Below are 8,242 nucleotides of genomic sequence, written 5' to 3' on the forward strand. Positions count from 1 at the left end.
ATACACATTAACTTCACGTAACTTGCATTATCTCATTATTGCAAACATTAAAATCACAATTCATTATTTAATATTATTTTGCTATGTAATTAATCATTATAAATTTACAACACATGACATTCGTAGATAAACAAAATATAATTAACTAACATGCTTCAATTTCATTTTGTCCGAAGATCGCTAAAATTTAAATAAAATAAAATAAACCTATATAGAAATTCTGTATAAAATAAAAACATACAAATTATATTTAATCCAATTCATAATAGTAGATAATGATAATATATACACTAATTAATTATCTGATATTTTCCAGCTTCATTACCGTTTTGTCACGTACTATAACCTTTGTACTATGCATATATATATGCACGCACATGCATAAAGTTTAACCACGACCATGAGCACCTCCTTTTCTACCGAAAGCTCCCTAAATACCACCGGGAAGCACCCTACCCTTCACGGAATACGTAGCCGGAACGGAAAATGGGTAGCTGAGATTCGTGAACCGCGTAAAACATCCCGTATTTGGCTCGGGACATACGTGACCGCTGAGATGGCTGCAGCTGCCTATGATGTAGCGGCTTTGGCACTCAAGGGCGGTGATGCATCCTTGAACTTCCCAGAATTTGTTGGATCATACCGTGTACCCGAGTCCCCAGAACCTGCCTTGATAAGGCGTGCAGCCGGGGAGGCTGCAGAGTTGATGAAGTCGTTTATGAAGCGAGAATCTGACGAGCAACATGACGAGTTCATTGATGAAGAAGCAATTTTTGATATGCCCAATTTGTTGGTGGGTATGGCGGAGGGAATGCTAGTGAGTCCACCGCGGCAGGCGACGGCTGAAGATCGGCCGTTGGGGGAGTCTTGTGACTGTGACAACTTGTGGAGCTGATAGTTTTGTTCTCAAATAATATTATGAATATTGTTTTTGGAACTTTTGATATTTATTTCATGGATCATGGATAATAGGTTATCTAACTTATTTGATATAAACAGAGATTGCTATTCTAGATATATCACCCCCAATGCTCATAGGAGTCAGATAGACAGCTAGCGGAAAAAGTTTATACCGGTTGTATAATCTTTGTTAGTGGTGTGCACTGTCATATTAGTTTATGTGTCAGTATACATATCATACGAGCCGTATGATTTATAAAAAGAAAAATATATGATCATGTGATCATTAATATATGATCATTGTGTGTACATATATGATAGTGTGTATATGGTTTGTGTCCAAAGAAATCCATAAACTAAGTAATACATATGCCAGAAAATTTCCTGAGGCATGATATCTGTTTTGTTTTAATTAAAAATCCATGTTGTTGTGTCTCTTTGTTTTAAGTAATAATCATTTATTTTAGACTCACAGTCAATTCCTTTTAGCCCTGCCTAAAGTAAACCTTTATTAGAACTTCATCAGTTTAAGATAATATGTTAAAATTTCCGAATATCTAAAGTATTGAATATACATAAGTAACTTGGTTAGTTATATGTGTGTTACACGAATTAAAACTATAATGTTATATAGCTAGTAATATAAAAAGTTATGTTATTAAAATAACTCAGTGTATTGAACTGGTTGAATAAACACGTGTATAAATATTTATGTATAGAAAAAACATAAGGAACCTAGAATGGTGACAAGTATTCTCAAGTTATATTTATTTATTAAAATATAGATTTTTCATCAAGAAAAGTTGATCAAATCGTACAAAGCACATCATGAATTTGCCAAAACATACCAATAACTTGCTTGATGTATCATCTATCTTTCTTGGTGATGTTATTGTCGTCGGCCCATTTGGTGTTGGGAGGTATGTTATACACGTTTGTTCATGACTATTCTTAATCCATGCATCAATGAAAGCGGGGGTTCAAAAGGCAGGCGATCAACACTTTCTAGGAAAGGGTCCAAATGGTTGTGCCCCATTGGTGGAGTTTGGGGCCAACACCCCAGGCAAGGTCTAGGGGTGGTGGGGGTCTTGCTATCAAGTCAGCGAGTGATGATTTGTTACCTTAAGAATGATTCATCTAGAACACATGAAATCCGCATGAATAACAAAAGGTTGCATGAAAATAGTGGTTACTTTGGTAACCTGGATAAGAAGATTAGTGGAAACTGAAATTCGATGGCACTTACCATAAATGCAAACTGTTCACCAACTGCAACTTAGTCGAGTAGTGGCATAATGGATATGAAGTGATCAGAGGTGACTTTATTCATACGGATGGAGCCTTTTATTGTTTTTCTCATATATGCAACTGATGTGGTGTAAAACCCACATGTTTTCCTAATAGTTTTTATGTTATTTTGTGCTTAAACGTTAACGAATATCAATAGTTATTGCGTGAATTTACACATTTTTGTATGTGATAGGTCCCATGTTGAAGAGAGCGAGAAAACGAGTTAAATGGAGAAAGAATCAGCTAAAACGGAGCTCGAATGAAGCCGGTACGCGCATACGAAGATAAACGAGCTGGAAGTCGAAAAACGTCAGAAAATGGCATGGCCGAGCTACGTGACCAGGTCATACCATTCAAGCAGCATGTGGTGGATTCCAACATGTCCCAAGGCTGCCAAGAATGTTGAGAAATCATAAAAACGTCTATTTTGTCTTCTATTGGGCCTTGTGGGCTTGTTTTAACCTGTTTTATATTAGGAAGGGGTGTTTAATGATATATTTAAAAACCCTAAACCCTATGAACGAAAATAATCAACATTCCAGCCTTCCAAGATCTGCTAAATTCGAAATAACAAGAAGGAGGAGCTTCCGGATCGGAGTTTCATCAACCGGTTGTCGGTTTTGCTTGTTTTAACGTTTGTAAGTTCGTTTTTGAGTTTTAGACTTTGAAACAAGTTCCAATCAGTTTGTAATGAATACTTTGAGCTTAATTATCATTATTATCTACTGTTCATTCATTATGGTTGGCTAAATTTGTTTGAATCACCTAGGTTTGATGTGTAACGGTTGATTTATCACTTTTCGGGTGCTAATTTCGTGTTTGATTGTTTAGTTATTGTAAAGTTCATAATTTGTGATATTATTCCATGAACCTTGCTGCCATTAAATTTATTTTAGGTTTCATGAGCCCCGAGTAGTTGATTATTGCATGAATTTGTTTTGTGTAGTTGTTAATTGCTAGTTCGGTTAATACTAAGTGTGTTGATTAATTGTGGTAGACGCGTGCCATTAGGGTTTATGTTTCTTGAATCATTTAGGTCAGTAGGATCATCCTCTTTGAGTTGGACCAAAACCTTAGGGGTTAGCTTATCTCTCTGCTTTAGTTGATTTAGTTACCCGTTGCGAAACCACATGCGGTTTTCTAGCTATCGACCAGGTTAGTTTGTAAGTTGAGTTATATTATCCTTATTTTTGAATTACCCCTCTCTTCCTAGGTTTGTAATTAGCTCGAGCCATAGTGAGGATTGTGATTTTGATACGGACCAAGTAATAAATCATTAGGGTACGTAAATAAGCAACCGTAAATTAAAAGCTAAATAGATGTTGTTAGGGTTTTCTGGTAAAGCTGACCGTAGGGACCCAGTTTCATTGATTCCATCTATCTTAGTTTATCTTTAGAAGCCGGTTTCAAACACTTGTTAGCACCTGATCCATCCTATACCCGTTAAGTCATCTTACCTAGGTGATTCGTTTTCTTATTATCATTAGTTCCGTTAAGTTTCACCGTTAGCTAAGTTAAGTTAGTTAAGTTTAGTTAGTTTAAATAATTATGATAAATAAATATATTATTTAGGCAGGACTTAGATTAGGATTAATTATATGAGCTGTTCTCACGTGTCTTTGTGTTCAACATCCGGACTTCCATTAGACTGTGCTGCTACGCGACCGGTACACTTGCCGCTTGTGTGAAGTTTAGTTAGGATTGTTTGGTTTTATAAATTTAAGACTTAGTGTTGAATTAGTTATTAATATTTATATATAGCTTTTCGCACATCAGTAACCGTTATAGATGTTCGTAGTTATAGTCGTCAATTGTTAACCACCAACTAAAACGTTGTAATGGTTCAAACCTTATATTAATCATCTAGTATATGAACAATTAACACTTCCAGTTTCACAAAGCACAACTTCTCGTTGTTTTTGAAAAGGATTTATGTCTCATCCGATTACGATTTCGTGAACCCATGATGTACTTTAATAAATAGTGAATAACTAAGATTCAGAAAGATATACATGACAAACAGGGGCGGACCTACATAGTTCTCATCGGGGTCCCGGGACACCAATGTTTTTTAAAAATTACTTAGATACGATATATTAAATTTTGTAAGGACCCCATAAAAATTAATACTTAGAACCCATACTATTAAGGTTGAACCAGTCTAGTGGAAAGTCCCTTGTTTTTTCTTTGAGAGGTTGCAGGTTCAAGCCTCACCATACCCAGTTTTTGTTGTTTTTTTAATATTCTAGTCAATATTAGTTATTTAGTTAGGGTATTTGTGTTTTTTCTTTAGTTTATCTCATATAACCATTATCACTTTAATTTATCCCATATAACCATTATCACCATGCAACATATATAATGACAACATGAGTTTTACATATACTTAAATTATTTATCTTGTGTATGTATATTATAATTAATCATTTATTTGTGTAAGAGTTAGTTTTTCATGTCCTGGTTATTCATGTAAGACCATATATATATAGCTTACGCTTATGTTTTTCGGGTATGAATAAAAATGAATTAAAAGTGTATGTTCTATCTAGTTTCTAATCTATATTCTTTCTACTTACTCGTTTCCAATGACACCATATTTTCGTGTTTTATTATGTTCCTCGTCTCGACCCGACCCGAATAACGACCGACCCAAAAATTTTGTAAACCGGAAAAATTGGGACCCCATTGGCAAAAAATCCTGGGTCCGCCACTGATGACAAATTCTAACATGAAACCTACTATTTATGTTATAAATTAATGCATTGCTTCATGATGTAATGCTCATCTAGGTCGGGTTTAATTTAAGAAGAAATAAAGTGGGTAAATATACTATTTTTTATTTTACATAAAAGAAAAATAAATTAAGAAGATCATGAGTTTGTCTGGAAGATTTAGCTGTCTATAGACAATACTAGAGTGATATAAGCTACTTAATATACTGATTAGTATTCAATAAACATACAAATGTGTAGTAATTTGAGCGTATATTACTTAATCTACTAATTGCAATATATTTAATAAGAAATTGTTTTTGGTATCTCAGGCCTATGCAAGAACACGCTAATTATATACCTATAACCATATGTTTATACTGATTAATTAACTTGCCAAACATACTATGACTTAGACTTCAACTTTCTAGACTTTCAAACTAATAAGATAAACATGCAAGTAATCATATAAACAAACTTACTAACCAATAACTGTAAACATTCAATTTATTTATTCAATATTAACTAATTTAATTATTTCACTTAGTCCTTTCAACGATTATTATTATTTTTTAACTCGTTTCAAGATACTTTAGCTTTCAAACACTTTACACTTATATCTTAAAAATAAAGACACCGTCTTGCTAAATGATCTACATGGGTCACAAATATCTCATGGTAAAAGTAGAAATCACATTTATATTTCATAACTGGTAAGAATCATGAATCTTCACTCAAATTATCGAAGGCAGACATGATGTTTACAACTCTTTCTTAATCAATATGGGTAGGGATCATCTTTGTCTCTTTAATTAAGATAGCTATCAACTATGATCGAGTTCTTCCTAATCTTGGTAGGGGTCAATGATCTTCTTTGCAATTATAGTTGAAATCATTTGTGTAAGTTCTTCGTAATCTTAGTCAAGAATCACCATTCAAAAATACAAACAAGTGTGTGAATGACGTGACACTTCTACTCTTACTGACTTATGATCTTGTCATCATAACATGAGAAGTGTTTATACAACTAAAAAAAAGATAGAAAACTTTTAATATATATGTTTAAAAGAGGATACTTATTTTTTATATATATAATTTACTATAAAACGATTATAATAAAGTGGCAGGCAAACGGGCAACAAGCTGCGCCGCAACCCCCTTTTGAATGATGCAAACATTGAAAAGATATTCAGTGGACACTTGGTCGATCTAAGCATGATCCTTCTAGTTCTGGGGTGACGTTGCCTTTAAATGTACTATATTTCTTTCTTTTTCTTTTTTTGCCTCTTGACGAACCCGCACAACAGTTTACGGTTTTTTCACTAAGAAAATGAGATTATGCAGGAGTGCAAGTTGACGAAAACAATCTCTTATATCTTCAAACTATGTTATAAAACTTTATCTTAGTCTATAAAACTCTTACATATTTATCATTTTATTAGAATGACTAACTCGCACACCCTCTTATTCTTTATCTAAATATGCACCAAAATACTAACATAAAATAAATTTCCTTTTGTTGTGTAACATTTATCATATTACTCCGCTATTTAACCATTCATTTACTAACGTATTATTATTTTTCTTATGTCTAGTAGTTTTACAAAATAAAAGTTAGATAAATATAAATAATCTTATTAAATAAATAAGTTTCTTTGGTCTTGAACCTTTAGTGTCCTTAAATCTTTTATAAATAAATGGCATGGTACAAAAATATCATTGTATTTATTATCAAGGTCGATGGAAACACAAAACCTTGATAGTAAATACCTTCAGCATGATATTCGTGTACCATTTATAGTTTGTAGTAGTTACTAAGTAAATTAACATTTACATTATATTCATACAATTGAGAAATATAATTTTATGAATTGTTAATTTGTTTGGGTGTTTAAAGTTTCTTTTTCAAAGTAGACAAGGAGAATTAATTGAGTTGAATACTTAAATCTAGCATTTTCTAGTGAACGTATGAGTAATATAATCATAAATGAATTATGAATGTTTTGTGACTTTTCATGAATATCTACATGTGGTATTGTTTCCATGAATAAGAGACAAAATAACCACTTTTTGGCCCTATTTTCAATAAGTTTTCTATTTTTATTAACCTGATAAACAAGTTGTTTAATTAAAATAAAGGGAACATATAAACATGATTAAAATTGATCAATTTCAAACGAAAAAAACAATCAAACTTCTTTACAAAAAAAAAATCGATGTTTATTTTTTTAATTTACTTAACGTGTTAGATATTTACAGAATTTAAAACAAATGTTTTTAACTAAATATGACTTCGTGTAATTTTAAGCATAATTAAAAAACCTTTTTTTTTTCTCTTATCAAAAACATGTTGACTCTAGTCTAACTTTCATCTTGACAAGAAATTAATTTTGTGTTACATATTTAACTTATTAGCTAGTATCTCACATATTTCTTACAATAAAATAAGATTCATTAATCTACCAAAACCCATTTGTCACTAGTTAATCGACTTAAAACATATAAATTTAGTTACCTGTTTTAATCTATATTTTGGTATGTTGTGATATGAAATTGATAGTCTGGGGTAGAATGAAACATGGGTAAAAAGTGATTGGGACCAAGCATTTAAAAAAACCTAATATGTTTAAGTAACGTGAAACATATCATCTGTCTTTGTGAATGAGTGGGGCTTGTGCATGCAAATGCTCAATTATTATTTTTTTTTAAACCTAATATGCTCAATTATTAACTTTCACCCCAAGTTCCACCGGGTTGAACGAAAAACCACACGTGTTATAACGGTTTGATATTTTTATAATGCATTGATATTTAATTATATAGCTATTAAGAAATATAAATGAGTTTAGGGCATGTTTGGGAATGAGTTTGGAAAATGCTTATTGACTTTTTCAAAAACTCTTTTTGAAAATTCAGGATTTTGGGCTTTTGAAAACCGCTTTTTAACCATTTCAAAAATGGTATGATGCGTGTCTCTTCGAAAATGAGGCCATGTGTTCAAATTAAGGATGAGCTTGGTTTCATACCGGTACCGATCACGAATTTTCAAAATACTTGGTACAGGTACCGGTACTACAAATGGTCAGTTCGGTACTAGTATCGGAGGCAAAAATGGATAAATACCAGTACTAAACTGAACCGATCCTGAAACCTCAAATAATTGGTATCGAATAGGTACCCACGGTACCGTTTTGGTATCAGTTCGGTACCAGTATCATTTGCTCATCCCTAGCTCAAATGATTGCAAGTGTAAGGTTAATAGGATTTTAGATGGAAAAATAAATTGTTAAAAAAAACTCAAAAACACTCTAATGATAATGACATCTGAATATGATCAGCCA

At 32.4% G+C, this 8,242-nt stretch overlaps 1 pseudogene; it reads left to right on the plus strand.

The window, feature by feature from the left end:
* Positions 1-357: 357 nt before the first annotated feature.
* LOC143582535 (ethylene-responsive transcription factor ERF026 pseudogene) lies at positions 358-895 on the plus strand (annotated as a pseudogene).
* Positions 896-8,242: the final 7,347 nt, after the last annotated feature.

This window comes from Bidens hawaiensis, unplaced genomic scaffold (assembly GCF_021521415.1).
Source record: "Bidens hawaiensis isolate Kalapana, Puna unplaced genomic scaffold, B.hawaiensis_p1.1 tig00031775_1, whole genome shotgun sequence".
NCBI lineage: Eukaryota > Viridiplantae > Streptophyta > Magnoliopsida > Asterales > Asteraceae > Bidens > Bidens hawaiensis.